This window comes from Neltuma alba, unplaced genomic scaffold (assembly GCF_004799145.2).
Source record: "Neltuma alba isolate B1F8T4 unplaced genomic scaffold, ASM479914v2 tig00013099_pilon, whole genome shotgun sequence".
Taxonomy (NCBI): Eukaryota; Viridiplantae; Streptophyta; class Magnoliopsida; order Fabales; family Fabaceae; genus Neltuma; species Neltuma alba.
In genome coordinates, this window is record NW_021637423.1 from 101590 (window position 1) to 119513 (window position 17924).

At 35.5% G+C, this 17924-nt stretch overlaps 1 pseudogene; it reads left to right on the forward strand.

The window, feature by feature from the left end:
• Positions 1-1627: 1627 nt before the first annotated feature.
• On the forward strand, positions 1628-16422 carry LOC114734433 (callose synthase 7-like; annotated as a pseudogene).
• Positions 16423-17924: the final 1502 nt, after the last annotated feature.

Here is a 17924-nt window from a genome sequence, read left to right on the forward strand (position 1 = left end):
AGAATGTTGGATGTATTGCAATATATTTCAGGGTATTGAATACACTAGAAAAAATATTTTTAGGTGCTGGACACACTTTAAATCAATAATATTTAAACAAAATTCCAAAATCAGTTAACATTTAATTAGATTTATTTAATTGGTTAAAAAAATCTGAGCCATAAATACAGTGATGATATCATGATGCAAGTAGCATCTGGCTTAAAGAGAATCGGTTATGCACTTCAATCAATTACAACAACTTGATTTCAATCAATAACGTTCAATTACAGTTTTTTTTAAAAAAATTACAACAGATAAGTATCCGTTAATTTGTAGCAAAAGAAAAAGTATCCGTTAAAATATTTCAATCAATTACAACAACTTGCTTTTAATCAATTACAATTAGAATTTTTAATAAATAAATCAAACAAAGATGAACGAATTGCAAAATTAAGAAAAAGTCATTGAATCCCGAATCCTACTGCCGATGTGAGGATCTTATTGGTAGACCATCTGTAAGTACCTCTGTAATCACTCTGAGTCTGGAGACATGTCCTGGCTCTGGTGAGTTTCTGGGACCTAACTCACCTAAATTTTTTTCACCATTATTTGGGTTGATACGGGTCAAATAACTGAATAAGTATCCGTTAAAATATTCCAATCAGTTACAACAACTTGATTTCAATCAAGTACTATTTTATTTTTTTTCCTCAGAAAAATGTACTCCCTCCGTTCCTTATTATAAGAGACATTTGATGCTTATGGCATGTTCCTATATATAAGAGACACTTAAAAGTTGTCTCTACTTTTTTGTGTTGATTTTCTATTTTACCCATATTATTGTCTCCAACTCACACTTTCTCTCCTTCCCACTTCTCTTTCTTTTAATAGTTTACTATTGTTCTCTCTCATGTTTTCTCTCCTTATTAATGAGGGTATTTTTGGAAAAGAAATTATACTTTTTACACATTGATTGTTCTTAACTAATTTTAACTGTTTTTTTGATCAACGTAATTCGGTTATTCGTCTCTTATAATAAGGAACGGAGGGAGTAATAAATTATAATACTTCCGGCAAAAACAATAATTATAATACCACTTGGTTGATTGCTGACGTGGAATGATATGACTCAAAAAAGTATCCGTTACAATATTTCTATCAGGGGTTAATCTGTGACAGTAATGAGAAGGACAATCAATCTGCCAGCCTTTCATGATTTTAAGTAATAAATTACAACTATAAATAAGTAATTATAAATAAAAAGCGCAAAGAGAAGGTAACAGGCTGAAGGAACCGCTTTGCCGCCAATTCTGAGAAAGCAGAGCGACGATTCGTTTGTTTATGTAAAAGCAAAAGCGTTGAGCAGAGAACTGACTCAGTGCTTCCTTCAGATTCTGCTTTCCAACACTTCCCTCAACTGCAATGCTTCGTTCTTTTCTTGTGATCAGGGCAATTCCTTAGCTGAAAAAGCTTCGTCCTTTGCCCCACCTCGCAATCAAAGCATCTCTTCATCCTCAATACAAAAACATGTCCCCTTTCACCTTCTTCACTCATTGCGATCCAATCCCAGCTTCAAATCCTGGGCATTTCACTAAATTTTCGAATACTGTGGGTGGATTTCATCGAAACTTCCCTGAATTGGTGGTGGTTGTGGCAGTGGAGCCATGGCCAGCACGAGTGGCACCAAGGGACCGCCCAACATCCCGAGGCTAACGTCCCGGCGGATGACTCGGGTGCCGACGAGGAACGTGGAGTTGCAGAGTGAGGATGGTGCTGTTGATAGTGAGATGGTGCCGTCCTCTCTTGCTGTCGTAGTCCCGATTCTCCGAGCAGCCAATGAAATTGAGCAGGAGAATCCCAGAGTTGCATATCTTTGTGAGTATATGTTACTTCTTTGGAATCGAAACTATTAGTTTAGTCCTAATAACAGGTTCTTGATGGTATGAACCTTTTAAAGAGAAAGTATGACTTCTAACAATAAAATCACTTTGTGGCCTTAACATCCGTGCATACTGTAATTTTTCTGTTTTTGTTGGTGTGTGAGGCCTTCAAAGATTGAAGATTAAAATTTTGATTTTTTACTAGGACTTTGCTTTTATTGCCTAGAAAAGTTTATTATTATTATTTCTTTCTTTTGGAAAGAAAGAAAGGTGACGAACTCGTCTTATTTTCGGTAGTAAATAAATCTTACCGTAAATGAGGAAGACGATTACAGGAAAGGAGGAAAATAAGGGAGGAAAAATACTGGAACTTGTGCATAAAAATTGCCAACTAGTCCATATTATATATAAGTCAATTATATTAGAATCCCTTAGGAAAAAAACCAAGAATGGGACATTAAAGGGAAGCAAGAGATGCCGCCCCTTCTCATGATGCTTTTGGAGTCGACGAAGCACCTTTGAAATTGATGTATGTAAAGTAGCTAAAGACAAGCTTGTGCTAAAAGAACTTATCAAATTTGGTATACTGTCGTAAGTTTAACATAGGCTAATTTGTTTTTGATGGGAACTTTAGAAATGATTATGTATGTTAAAAAAGAAACGAGGGTAATTTTGTTAAAACTGTTGTAAAAACAGCTTGCGCTTCAGTTGATTTTGAGCTCTGGTAGGCCCTTATTTTCTCGACCTATGGTTTATAGCACACATTTGAGCTAAGATATAAAATGGTTGATATGCGCTTGCTAAGGCATAGCATGTAAGCTCCAATAAGCTGCTAATCAGTCCATTCAAACTGGGCCTATGTGTCCAGTATATTCAAACTGGGCCTATGTGTCCAGTATTTAACTCAAAACGTCAGAGGTACTCTTTGCTTGAGCTTGTATTATAGAAGAATATGAGATAATCATGATCCTGCATTGTTTATCTGACTAGGCCGCTTCCATGCATTTGAGAAGGCTCACACAATGGATCCAACTTCAAGTGGGCGTGGTGTTCGCCAGTTTAAGACCTATCTTTTGCACAGACTTGAAAAGGTAGTTAGTCTTGTATGATTACCGTTATTTTCATTCCCAAAGGTGACATTTCTTACTTCTCTTTGGTGTCTATGAGATGTCAATGAAGATGTCTGTTGTGTTCATTCATGCCTTAAATATTTGTGTTATCCTTAAATCTATTTTACCTTTGTTAGTGACTTTGCCTTTTATCTGGGAAAATAATGTTAGCACCAGACAATAATTATTTTAAGCGTTCAGTTGATCAAGATAAAATTTAATTGATGCAATGTGCTGTCCAATAATATCTAATAGTTTACATCCTGAAACGTTCAATGTATTTATTGGTTGCAGGAAGGGGAATTAACTGAAAGTTGGGGTCCCGGAAGTGACACAAGAAAGCTGCAGTCATACTACCAAAAATATTATGAGGAAAATGTCAGAGAAGGCGAATTTACCAAGAGACCGTGAGGCTTGCTTTTCTTTGAGAAGCTTATTAATGCCTTAAGTATAACAAATTAAGCGCAAGTGTTACTGGTTAGAAGTTGATTATTCTCTAAGCGTCTTGCAGTTATCACTGGGAGTTGATCTTATGGTTAAGCTTTTTTTTTAATTAGAACATTATAAATAAATGAAGGTACAAAGTCTGAATTGTGCGAGTTGTTTTTCTTCATTGCCTGAGTCTCTAGAAATACCTTTGCTTTACCCTAAAATTCCAGCATGATACCAGAGCAGCTTCATCTACCCTGTTCTCTGTCTGCCTTTGTTTCTGTCATCTGGAGTTGTTTTCTAGTTTTCATTCTTTAGTCCAGCGACAGCAGTTGTTTACTATCAAAATTCTTCTTCTGCCTTTCGTTTCTATTGTTCTTTTTCACTTTATCAAATAGAGCATTGCTCCATGTTCCAACATGACACCAAACCGAGAAATATGGCAATACCTTGTAAAGCATGCGTCCAAATGCACTGCCGCCACCTTGCTGTCCATCTGTTAACTCATGGGAATGCCGGTGGTTGTTTTGCTATCTTCTCACTTCTGGCTTGAACATCTTGTCCTGGGGTTTTGCCGTTTCCTCTTTGCTCTCTATATTGTTGGAACATATGACTGTCTTTGGGCCTTTGCTGTTGGTCCTGTTTTGGAGCTTTTAGACCTTCAATTGCGTGGTGGCTGTTTTTCCATAGGCATTGTTTTCAGGGGATTAGGGACTAGTTGCTCAAATGCAAAAACAGAAGGCAACATCCTTCTTAGTTGAAGTTTGTGTTTTTTGATTGAAAATTGTTGCTCGTTTGTTAAGCTCATCATTGTTTGATGGAGCCATGTGGTGGTTTTTGTTTGACTGCAAATTGTTAGTTGAGATCATTGCTGTTATTCAAGTTGTTAGTCTGTTGCTGTTTGATCTTCTTAAAGCTTGTTGCATCAGTGGAGCTGCCCAAGTTACAAGTTTTGGCTTCTTTGGCTTATCTGTATTTTATAGTTTTTGTTTTTTTAAATATTGTTGATTTGCCACAAGCTCAAATTTGAATAATCTTTCAATTTGAAAAGAAAAAAGAAATTTGAATAATCTTCAGCTTGAGGGAGTGTTAAAAAACTTACTGATTGTTCAAGGATAAGTCTTACAAGCGAAGTAGTAATACTGTAGGTTAGAATTTTGTTATTATGCAAGAGTCTAAATCACTTCTTCATTATCTTTGAGAGTTTTTCTTGTAGTCAAGCTCTTCTTCAGAAAATCATTGTTTTTTGGTTGAATAATAGAATAAATTAGAAAGAGGAGAAAGGACGAACCAAGGCCCCTAAGTTCTGTCGACATAACTTTGGATTTAAACTTCTATGCTTAAAACTTTTATAGCTTACATCATTTTCTGGCCTCACTCTTTAACGTGGCTGTTGAAGGGAGGAGATGGCTAAAATTTTTCAGATTGCAACTGTACTGTATGATGTGCTGACTGCTATGGTGTCTGAAGGCAACATTGATGACAAGGTTTGATTTGCATATTTGGTTTTACTAACTCAATTATGTTGAATACTTCTTAGACAGACAGAACTGGATATGACGATGTTCTTTTATCAACAGACAAGGATGTATGCAAGGGATGTTGACAATAAAAGGGGGCAATACGAACATTATAACATTCTTCCATTGTATGCTGTCGGTGTTAAACCAGCAATCATGGAAGTTCCTGAGGTTTGTATGTCTAGAAATGCATGCAATGGCCATTTTGCTTCTGCCAAGGGCGCATTCTTCCTGAAATTTCACTTTTGATGTGTTTTTCTTTTCTATTTCAAAATTATAGATCAAGGCAGCACTTAATGCTCTACGTAAGGTGGATAATCTTCCAATGCCCATGGATAGGGTCATAAAAGTAACTGACATACTTGATTGGCTCTCCTCTATTTTTGGTTTTCAGGTAATACTCCCTGCCGTCCATTGAAAAAATCATGATATTGAAAGTTGTGCTGATTACTTTGATAGAAGAGAGTTTGGACTAGGTCCTCTGAACTAGTAATGCTGGGCATGAAAGATGGCGCAGGTCAAACACATGAAATTAAAAAATACAAACGAGGAGGAATTATTAATTCAACATGTAACGATTAAGATTTTAGGTAAACTGCTTGGAATGGAGACTTCTTATCAGGTATTTCTGTGGCCGGTAAAGTTATCTGATTTTACTAGAAACTCTTAAACGCCAGAAAGATGGCTAACGAGATAAGAAAGACCAAGAGAGGAATAAATTATTAATTCCTGTATTTTAGAAAGAAACAATGTTGCAATAGGGTTAATCAACAGGGGAGCACTTAATATTATAACTATGTTAGTTTCGAATTATTATTTTTTCTAGGAAATGGGAGTAAATGAATTTTAGTATGTTACTTCTTTCTAGTCCGAACTGTACTCAAACTCCCTTACTTCAATTTAAACAAACATTTTTTTCCTGAAAGAATTCCTTCATTTTCTTTGCTTTTCCTTAAATACTCTTGAAATTAAACTGGATCCAGGCTTGCTGCTGCTTTCATTTAGATGAAAGAAGTAAGCGTCTTTCCAAGTTGGTGGTAGCTTGCCACTAGCTTGTCCAATAGATTAGTGACTTCTCGATAGCTTCACCAATTAGGTGACAAGTTGTTCGCCTTTCTTGAGTCGTGAGCATCTAAGCTCTCAGATGACTAAAACCCTGCTTAACTTTCATAATCATCTGTTAACTGTAGTCTCTACTGTTTCGCGCATACTGTTTCCTATGAACATTTTCAATTATAATGAAGTTATTTTTACAAAACTATACTGGAGTTTGAAAATCGGGCTATTACAAGCTGAGTAATGTGCATGGGATGTACTTGCTCGCTCCAAATCACGACAACTGGTTAGATTCTAGGTTACCTAAATATCCAAAACTTGAATTATTGGTTTTTTTTTTTTTTTGGAGAAAAAGAAAGCTGATAGGAAGGAAAAAGGCTGAATAGAAGTTTCCTGAAGGCCATTTGTCTTTAGAGTTTGAAAATCATTCAGCGCAGGAAGGAATCAAGAAACAAAATCAATCGCACTGAAGTTATTATTGCTCAAGTTCCAATAACAACACTGGAATCCATAAAAGCATAATAAACTCTCCATCATCATTACAAAGGCATTGGAAATCAACAGAACAACCACTGTTAAACTACTTTTCTTCACTGTGGTTATGACTGAGATTTCTGGATGTTCAGGTCATGCATTGCAGCATCAATTTATTGTTTTTGTTTGTTGTATGTTTCCGGGAGTTTTAGTTCGACTCCATCTGAATAACTTAGTCTATTCTGACCATTTTGATGTTCGTTTGTCAACTCAGTATGCTTCCAGACATTTTTGCCACATGAATTTCTTTTGAATGATCTGATTAAATCTCCTCTGGTATTTTTGTGGTCCAAAGAAAGGAAATGTGGCAAATCAGAGGGAGCATCTTATCCTGTTGCTTGCCAATATTGATATTAGAAATAAGAATGCCGCATCTCGTGAGGTGAACTATTATTTCTTGCAAACTCATGCTGCCTCAGCTACTTTATGTTGTACTTTTACTTGATCATATTGATAACGATATGAAGCTTATTGCAGCTCAAAGAAGACACCGTAGACCAGTTGTTGTTTAAAATTTTCAAGAATTATAATTCATGGTGTAATTATGTGCGTTGTAAATCCAATCTTAGGTGAGTGAATTTTTCACTTTAAGATAATAACGGAAGGCCAAATAGGTTTTCTTTAATGAATTTTCATATAATATTATCTTATCGGGAGCATTTTAATTCATTTTGGTGGGTGAAATTTTGTTTTTAAAATACCTCACAGGTTTCCAGAAGATCGTAGCATACAACAGCTAGAGCTGATTTACATAGCACTTTACCTTCTTATATGGGGTGAAGCTTCAAATATTCGCTTCATGCCTGAATGTATTTGCTACATTTTCCACAATGTAAGTTTTGTCTGATCTTAGTGGCTTACAATTCATTCTTGTATTGTGAGTCTATCCTCTTTTAAAATCATTTTGCATTTAAGCTGGACGATGAAATAGTTAATGGCGAAGTGGGCAAGCTCTTATGATATGTTAAGTGTGTATTGTTAATCATTGAATTTGTTCTGTTAATAGCAACTTATAATTGAGGATGCTAGTTTGTTAGAATTCTTCACAGCCGGACTCTTGTTGTGTAATCAGAAGAGGGAGTTATGACAGTTAGTACAATTGGATCTTTGATTCTTTCTTTATTGTCCTACCTTCTCAGCTTCTATTGTCTTTTTACCTGTTATAATTTGAGCAAATTTTTCGCATTCACCATCCCTCAATTTGGATTCAAGGGAAGGATGAGGGGAAATAGTTCCTCCTCATTCCCTCATCCCTTCTAAATATTTAATATGAGAAGGGTTAATTACCAAAATTAGATACTATATACATTGTGGATCTTCATTACTGACAATAACCCTTTTCTACTTTCATTTCCAAAGATGTGCAATGAGGTCTATGGGATTTTGTATAGCAATGTTCATCCTGTGAGCGGGGACACATACCAAACAGCAGCACCTGATGAAGAATGTTTTCTTAGAGAAGTCATCACTCCCATTTATGAAGTTTTACATAAGGTAATTTTCATATGGAAATAGCTCAAGTAATTTTTCTATGTCTTTTTTCATGAATATATGTGCCCAAAACATTTTTCTGTTTTTGGCGTATAGGAATCAAAGAGAAATAACCAAGGGAAGGCAAGCCATACTATGTGGAGAAATTATGATGATCTGAATGAATACTTTTGGTAGACATTGTCTCTTCTTGAACTAATGACTTTTAAATATTGGAATGATGAGAAGAATTTTGAAATCTTTCTTGGGCTTGTCCATTTAATTGACAGAATTGAATTCATTCCTTTTCTAGGTCTGACAGATGTTTTAAGCTAGGATGGCCGATGGACCCCAAGGCAGACTTTTTTAGGCATTCAGATGATAAGCACCGAGCAAATGAGGTTTCTTTCTTGTTTCCTTCTATATTTATGTGTGATTTTTCATGTACCAAATTCTAATCTTACAAATCTGAAGAATGAACATTGATATCTGATGGGCACTCAAGTGGGGTGGGAAACTCTTCCAGAAAGGCTAACTATTGAGGTGGGAAAACTAATCCACCTAAGTATCTTTTGAAAACATCCTATAGGTCCGAATGTGGGTTTGATGCATCTCTTGCCCCCTTGGTCTCCATCAATATCATGTCTGCCCAAATGGTTATTTGGTGTGCCCTCATGTGGTCAGAGCATGCTACTGTTTTCTTCCCCATGATTAAACATTTCTTTTCACATGGATTAAATACCATATTTATGTGCTTACCTCAATATGCAGGCAAACAAGTTATCATTGTCTGCACTTTCGTTTGTTGAGCTTTTTATAGCATAGTTGTTCTATAGCAATATGCTGATGAACTTAATGAAATTATAAAAAAGGAAAATGGAAAATATAAAGTTGAAGTATTTTTTTTTTCCTTCCGGGTTACTAATTAATTAACTGGGATTACAGGTATATACGATTAGTTTTGAAATTAAGGATTCACTGGGAGGAAATTTTTCCAGGAGTCAACCGTACTGTGCCTTCTATTATCCCTTTCTCTCAGGCTTCCCAATTTTTCAAGCATACCGGTCCTGGTTCAAAACTTCTGTTCATTTCACGGGAATTTGCATTCTTGAAATTTTAACTTTTTAACGGGAATCTTACTGAGAGAGATTTCAATCAATTAAAACTCTATTGCCACTCCTTAACATTGTCTATTCCCAACTAAGAATCTGAGAGTCTGGAATCTGAAAAATTTTAGAAGATAAATTTCAGATATGACGCTGTACAAATGCTCTCAATGCAGCTCAACTCCACACAAGAAAGAAGAAAATCTAGAAGTTAATCAGAAATAATATCGCTAATTAATATTAATACTTTCTATAAATCTGGAAAACAAACAAATAACAGACGTATAAAAACTGCCAAGAGGCCAAAGACCTTAAAATCAATGCCTCACTGATCTCAAACTGAATCTAGATGCTGAAGGTATAGTATTTGTACATCAGTTTGTCATTTCCTCATCTATTTTTCTACTTGGGAAACTTGTCATCCTCTGACAAAATCTAGATGCTGAAGGTATAGTATTTGTGCATCCGTTTGTCATTTCCTCATTTATTTTCCTACTATGAGATTTTTGTCAAATAGGAGTTGGGTGTGTCTACATCTGATGGACTGAGTCGTTTCTCCTTATTTGGTTCAAAGGTTTTTGATGAACAAAAGAGGGTAGAATTTTGAGGCAATCCAGAATTTTCATTATGATTTATAATATTTTGTTGGAGCAGAATGTTCATATTTTCAAGGTTATCTCCATGTCATTAGATGCACTATGTTGCAAGATAATGCTTTTGACTTCTCCTTGTTTAGTTTAATGTTTTTTAAGGGAGTGTCTCTCTTAGGTAAGCAGAGAGACTAGTCTGCTTCGCAGCAGGTTTAAATTTCCATTTTATCTTCTTGGGTTTTTTCACCAGCATCTCTTTTCCCTCCTCTCTCTAAAACACATTTACAACCCAATGGTTTGCCTAGGGGAGTTCAATCAATGCCCGAGTTCCATTTATCTTTATCAGATATCAGAGGGATCAGGGAATTCTTTTGAGCAATTGTATCTATTTTTTTCTGTTTGGCTGTCTTGGGGGCTAATGAATATAATTTCTTAATCCAAAATTTCGCATTTTCAATCACTTGTGCTTCTTTTGGTAGTCCTTGACACATTTATTAGAAAGAAAACATTTCCTTTGTTTAGAGGTCCTCTAGATATATTTATTTAGCCTACTTGAGAAGTTTTGCTTACCTATTCAGAGCTTTTAAGAGAGTTCTGTCATCAAACATAATTGTTCCTAATATGTATAACGTGACATGACACATTCTTATCTCTTTCAAGAACTCTATTGAAGTGAACTTTACTGTGATAGGGTCCTAACCAAGCTGGCTCAGGATCAGGAAAGAAGAAGCCCAAGACAAATTTTGTGGAAGTACGTACATTTTGGCACCTCTATAGAAGTTTTGATCGAATGTGGATATTCTTTATATTGGCCTTACAGGTAAAGCTTAATCTTGGGCTTATCATATAGTTTTACAACTTCATGAGTTTTATCATTTATTATATCATTGGATTTCAGGTTATGATTATTGTTGCATGGAGTTCTGCGGGACCTCTTGGTTTGATTTTTGATGATGATGTGCAAAATAGTGCTATGAGCATTTTCATTACATTTGCTTTTCTCAATTTTATTCAAGGTAACTTAGCTTGTCTTTTGATGACATTATTGAATGTTAATCTGATACAATCTTGAGTATTGAATGCCATTCTTTTTCTTGGAAACTCTGTACCGAGAGGGGTCAAAAAATGCTACTGGCCTACCCTTTTGGGGGGGTGGAGTTTCTTGGCCAAAAAACATAAAGGCCAGAGCATCATGAATAGGTCTAGGTTCCCATACCATATGGTTTCCCACAAAATTCTAACCGTTTAGGGTTAGAGATTGGTCTTAATGAACGGGTTTTGGGTCTGAGCATTTTCTTAAACAATTTTTAGTTTGAGGTCTGGGAATCTAATGTCCACCTTGCCCCTTATCGGTATTGTTTTTGAGTGTGAATTATCTATATATAATATACTTCTTGTCAAATTTAAAAATTAATTGGTATAAAAAATTGGCAGGTAATTAATTGAACATTTGGAAGTTGTTCTCTTTTCTCATCAATAAGTTAGGTTTTTTAAAATGAATTTATTGCTGGTTGGTGTTATTTTGAATTATACTGAAAGTTGTTGGAGCTTCTTAATTTTGTTTGATTCTATGAGTATATTTTGTGTGAACAAGTCTCAACATTTGAAAAACTTTACCATTTTTGAATTGGCTCAGGTAGATTGATTTTGAAATTTAATAGGGATGGGGGAAAATCTTCAATTTGTTACTTGGCCAGAGTCTGGGTCTAATGTATTTTTATATGGGTCTGGACCTAGGTAGTTGGTACTATTATACTGTGCCATGGCCGTCCATAATTTTCTTACAGTTGCATTAGTTTAACTGGAGTATTAGTTTCAATTTAATCATTTCTTAACCCATTTTTCTCTTATCTTCTATGTGCAGTCACCTTGGATATCATTCTCACTTGGAATGCCTGGAAGAATATGAAATTTACCCAACTGCTACGGTATTTTCTGAAATTTGTGGTAGCAGCTGTCTGGGTTGTAGTGTTGCCAGTCAGTTATTCTAATTCTATTCAGAATCCGTCATGGCTCATACAATTCTTCACCAGTTGGGCTGGGGATTGGGGAACCAGTCACTTTACTTTTATCTCGTTGCAATATTTTTATTGCCAAATGTAGTGGCTACAATACTATTTTTCATTCCACCTTTGAGAAGAAAGCTGGAGCGCTCCAATATGCGAATTATCACTCTTTTCATGTGGTGGGCTCAGGTGAACGAGCATTTACTAGACGAACCCGTTTCTAGATGCTTTCATTCCTTTTTCCCCTCCATCTCTTTTGTGTTGAAATTTAATCTGAATGTTATTTGACTTAATTGATCATACTGCAGCCCAAATTGTATATTGGAAGGGGCATGCATGAGAACATGTTATCACTACTGAAGTAAGTGAAAGTTCAATTTCTATTTTCCATTTTTGCCCTTTTCTACATGTTATCATCTACTATTATTAAAAAAAAAAAAAAAAAGAGAGAGAGAAGTACAGATTGATACTTCCAAACCTTTAATTATGTCTTTCGTTAATTCACTTCCCGTTAATCGTGGAAAAAGAAGTCCTGGAAAATTTTCATTTGAATCAACTACTAGCATGGATTATTGGATCTCTGGCACATACACGCAGCTTCTATAACCACTTTCCCTTTTGCTATTGCCTTGACACTCCTTTAATATGGCAGGTATACTCTGTTTTGGATCATGCTGCTGATTAGCAAGCTAGCATTCAGCTACTATGTGGAGGTGCTAATTCTATCATTGAATAGATTTTTTTATTATGGTACTTCCCAGAGTTCTGAAGCTTAACTGTGGGAGTAACAGTATGAACATCTACACTTATAGTTCTGGTCAATGATTTAGTAAGTGCTGTTGAAATGAGAGTGAAAATATCCACTCCTATGAGAGGACATTTATGTGTCTGCTCAGTTTAATTGACCTTTTTAATATGCTCATATCGGAGAAAAAATTTTATAAAAGAAATAAATTCGGGGGAAATGAAAGCATTCAGAACATGCCCTTTATGATCTCACAATTAATAAAGAATAACTAACAAATTAATTATTCTGTATATTTGTCTATACTATTTATTACACACATTAAGAGTGTGAGAGAAAGACTTGAAAGCACGGACTGGAATAGAATGGAAGTGACAAGTAGATTTTTTGGATAATAAAAATGGTAAATTTAGGAGTAAGAATGCCTTGGTATCCATTGTTTTTCTCCCTTTTTCTCTCAATTTCATGAACACTTTCTTTTTAAATTGGCATCTTAAGACCTTTCTGCCTATAGCCCCTCGCCAAAACACACCTTTCTAGATTACGCCCACATCAACTGAAAGTTGCTACCATGTCCCTTGGAACCAAAATGCCCTATCCTGCATAGTTCCTTTGGCTAACACTTTTTCTTCACTGTTACATGCTTGATGGTAAAATCCAGAGCTTCGGTAAGAAAGTAAATATAAATGTCAGGAATATATTTTTCATCGTATGTAATGTCACATCAAATTGTAATTGTAGTTGACTAAATGCCTTTTCCGGACATATGAAATTTTCTGTAGATTTACTTGCTCAGAACTAATGAACTGGTTTTCCCAGATATATCCCCTTGTTGAGCCAACAAAGTTAATCATGGGGATGCCAATTGATAACTACCAGTGGCACGAATTCTTTCCAGACAATGGTAGCAATCTATTCTTAAATGTTTATCTGACCTCTATATTCTGTGGATTTAGCTAGCATCAACTCACATTTTTCAAATGTTGCAGAAACTCACAATTTGTGTATTGTCATTGCAATATGGGCTCCCATTATCCTGGTGAGTTGAGAAAAAATTAAATTACGGATCGCTGAAGTCCTCTTATTTAATTAATATATGTTTTATTGATATATAGGTATATTTTATGGATACTCAAATATGGTATTCCATTTATTCAACTATATTTGGTGGGATTATTGGAGCCTTCAGCCATTTGGGTGAGGTGAGTGGCATATTTATTGTAGTATTTGACTCTGTAATCCTCTTTCTAATTTTTTTGTCAAGAAAGAAAAAATTCTTGCAGTATTTAAGAACAAGCTAGGTCATGAAATCATTGTTACTATTATTTTTTCTATAAAAATTGGTATTTTCTCCTAATAATAGGTAGGAATAAAGTTCTATTCTCTAATGATAAGATGGATTTTTGTGGACTAATCTCCTAGTCATATTTTGCATCTTTAGATAAGGACACTTGGGATGCTGCGCTCCAGATTTGAAGCTGTACCACATGCTTTTAGTCATTGCTTTTTGACTGAAAGAAACAAAGACATTGAAACAGAGGACATTGTACTACATTTATGTTTGACATTTCATAAATTCTTGCTGGTTTTGATTGAATACCTAAAATGTCCTATATTTTTGTTGCTGGCTAAAGCAAACAATCTGTTTGGCAGGACCAAAATGAACGCAGAAATATCGCATACTTCTCTCAGGTTTGGAATGAGTTCATTAATACTATGAGAGAGGAAGACCTCATCAGCAATAGGTACAAATGCTGCTTGCTCCCTACATCTTGCATAAAATGTGAGGATTTCAAGCTTCTGATATATTTTGACTTTTAATTGCCCAGAGATAGGGATCTTCTGCTTGTTCCCTACCGTTCAAGTGATATTTCTGTCATTCAGTGGCCTCCTTTCTTGCTTGCTAGTAAGGTATGTGGTTTGAATGAGAGTTGCTGTTAGAACTAAAATCGATTGGGCTTTCTATCCTATATTTCTGAACTTTCTTCCATATATGACAGATTCCTATAGCAGTAGACATGGCAAAAGATTTTAAGGGGAAGGAGGATGAGGATTTGTTCAGGAAAATTAGGAATGATGAGTACATGTATTCAGCAGTTGTTGAATGTTATGAGACGCTCAGGGAAATCATACAAAACCTTCTGTTGAATGAGGAAGACAGGATGTAAGGAAGAAAGTTTTGCACAAACGTCACAACCCCCACCCCCTCCCAAAAAAAAAAAAATTTCCAGAAGGGAGGAAAAAAATAAGACAAACACGTGTTCATTTCTCTGCGCAGAGATCCTCATGACGGTCTGACCTCTTTCATGTGTGAAACAGGGTGGTAAAGCAAATTTGCGATGGAGTAGAACTGAGCATACAGGAGGGCACATTTGTCAAGGATTTCAAAATGAGTGGCTTACCTTCGCTTAGTGAGAAGTTGGATAAATTTTTAACTCTATTAACATCTGATGATGACAAAATTGAGGGATTGAAGCCACAGATAGTCAATGTCCTGCAGGATATTGTAGAAATCATGATACAGGATGTTATGATTGATGGGCACGTGTAAGTTTGAAAAGAACATATATTGGCATAAAAATGTCTTATTTGTTTTGAACTGATAAGTTTGTTTCAAGCTTTATGATGAGGGTTTTATTCTGCTCTTCCCAGATCCTGGAGGCGCCTCCTCAGCATATGGTAGATGATGAAAAGAAAGGACAGAGATTTGTTAACATTGACACATATCTTACAAGGGACAAATCAGGGAAGGAGAAGGTGTTCTGTACAACTTCATCCTAACCAACGCATCACATGAATCATTCTTGTGTGTCTCCGCATTTACTTTTGTCTTTTTTTCCTTCTCTATAGGTTACTAGGCTGCATTTGCTTTTGACAGTCAAGGAATCTGCCATAAATATACCACAAAATCTAGAAGCTCGCCGGCGTATTACATTCTTTGCAAACTCCTTATTTATGAATATGCCAAGGCTCCCATAGTACGGGACATGCTATCCTTCAGGTTAGTCATTGTGATGGACTAGTTTATGGAAATGGAAAATAGTGGGTGACATTAATAAAAATCATTCATGATCCTTTACTTAACAACTTAGGATTCTGGGTTGATGTGGTCTTTCACAAAAAAGGGAAAAGAATGAATTACATGATTAAAATAGAAGGAAGATGTCCCACTCTGTAGATAAAGTGTTTTGTTTCTTTGAAGGCCAGTGTCAAGAGCCATTTTGTTCTTTGTATGTCTGAATATATTAGAGCCATTTAGTTTTCAAGTGCAATTTTTCATTGTAGCAGCTCTTCTACTTGTCTTCCCCAATTTCTTGTTTTTTCAAATGGTTGCATTCCCTAATACAGAAAGTAGTGAGCTCCCCAAGAATGTGTGTGTGTGTGTGTGTGTGTGTTTGTGTTTCTTCTAAATTCTTGCTAACATGATGTGGAACCTATCTGCCCTGTTTCGCTGTAGTGTTCTGACTCCGTATTACACAGAAGATGTTCTTTATTCTGATGAGGAGCTAAACAAGGAAAATGAAGACGGAATATCAGTTTTGTTCTACCTAAAGATGATATATCCTGGTAATTTTTTTTTATATATGTTTTCCTTTCATACTTTTGGGTGTCTTCTGACAACTGCTTAATATAAATGAAATGCAGATGAATGGACCAATTTCAGGGACCGCCTTAAAGAACTACAAGGTAAATATGATGATATCGATGAGCAGGAGTGTATTCGTCAGTGGGCATCATACAGAGGACAGACTCTCTATCGAACAGGTCCAGATTGTGTTGAATGTTGTCTTGGACGTATTCATACATGAAGTTCTTGTGATCATCTTTTTTTTTTTTTTGGTCTTTTTGCTAGTGAGAGGAATGTTGTACTACAGGAAAGCTCTGGACCTTCAATGCTTCCTGGAATACGCAGGAGACAAGGTTAGTTTTATGTTTTCTGCGAGTGTTTCAAATCTAAATCCCAGACTTGCCCGAAGCTTTACATTTATTATTGAACTACATATTGTTCACTTTGCAGCTATCTTTGATGGCTACCAAACCTTGGATATGAGTGAAAACGATAAGAAGGTCCATTTAGACCGTGCACAAGCTCTGGCAGATTTGAAAGTTCACCTATGTTGTTTCTTGTCAAATCTATGGTTCTCAGAAAAAATCCCAGAATGTTCGAGACAGAAGCTGCTATACTAATATTCTCAACCTGATGTTAACGTGAGTCAAATATAATGATTTGCTGAATGTAGATAATTCCTTGTATAATGTGAAAATCTTAAGCATCTTCCTCTTCAATAATATAAATGCCATGCAGGAATCCAGCTCTTCGTGTTGCTTATGTAGATGAGAAGGAGGAAACTGTTGGAGGAAAAAGTCAGAAAGTTTATTACTCTGTTCTTGTCAAGGGAGGTGACAAGTATGATGAGGTATAAACAAATTCTACTACGATGTTTTATTGGCATTTCTGCTTCATGGATATTTTCTATAAGACTCCCATTAACTTGCTTAGTTGTGTAGGTGCTTTTTTTTTTTTTTTTTTTTAAAAACTTTTCAAACATTCCATGATCCACTTGCATCGATGAACATCTACTGTGAAATCTGATAATGATATATATACTCCCTCCATCCCTTTTTATAAGAAACAACTACCATGTCTACCTTGTTCCTATTTATAAGAAACATTTGCAAGATGTTTCAAATATTTTTTGTTAGTTTCCTATTTTGCCACCATTAATTACTTGTTTTAATATCAATATATTTATTTATTATCTTATTTCCTGAAGCATCATTCTCTTTATTTTAATAATTTCCTTATTTTCTCCTTTATACTCTCTCTCCTCCATCAATAAGAGTAATTTTTAGGGGAAAACTTACAACTTTTACATATTATGATGAGCATAAACCCAAAACGAGAGTCTAATCTTAAAAGACTAGCCTATTAGGAGGGAAAGCTCCTTGAACTTATAAACAACACACAAGACTTGTGAAATTTCTAATTTGGGATTCATAATAATGCACTCTCATTGAGAGCCGATGTCCTCGACGCTCCACAAAACAGCACTTCACTCAGCCTCCTGTCAGTCAAAACCCTTCGTGGATAGCCCTCTCCGACAAGTCGACTTTCAATAGAAGTACTAATATTATGAGTATAAGCCTAAAGAGAAAGTCTAATTCCAAAAATTAGCTATTAGAAGGAAGAGTCCCTTGAACTTATAACCACACAGCATTTATGAAATTTTTCAATGTGAGACTCATAATACATATTTATCGTCTTTAACCAATTTTAACTAATTTTTTGATCTGCATCATTTATTCACAAGTTTTCCATAAAAGAGAAGGGAGCATGTGATTATTGAGAAGTCATCACAAAAATTGGAAATGAAGCTGACGAAACAGTTTGCCTAGGATCTCAATTTGTTGACATGAGCTTGTTGCGTGGTGTAGTGGCTTTTTGTTCAATGTTTTGTAGTTCCCACTCCCAGTATATCCGGTCCACATGCACTGA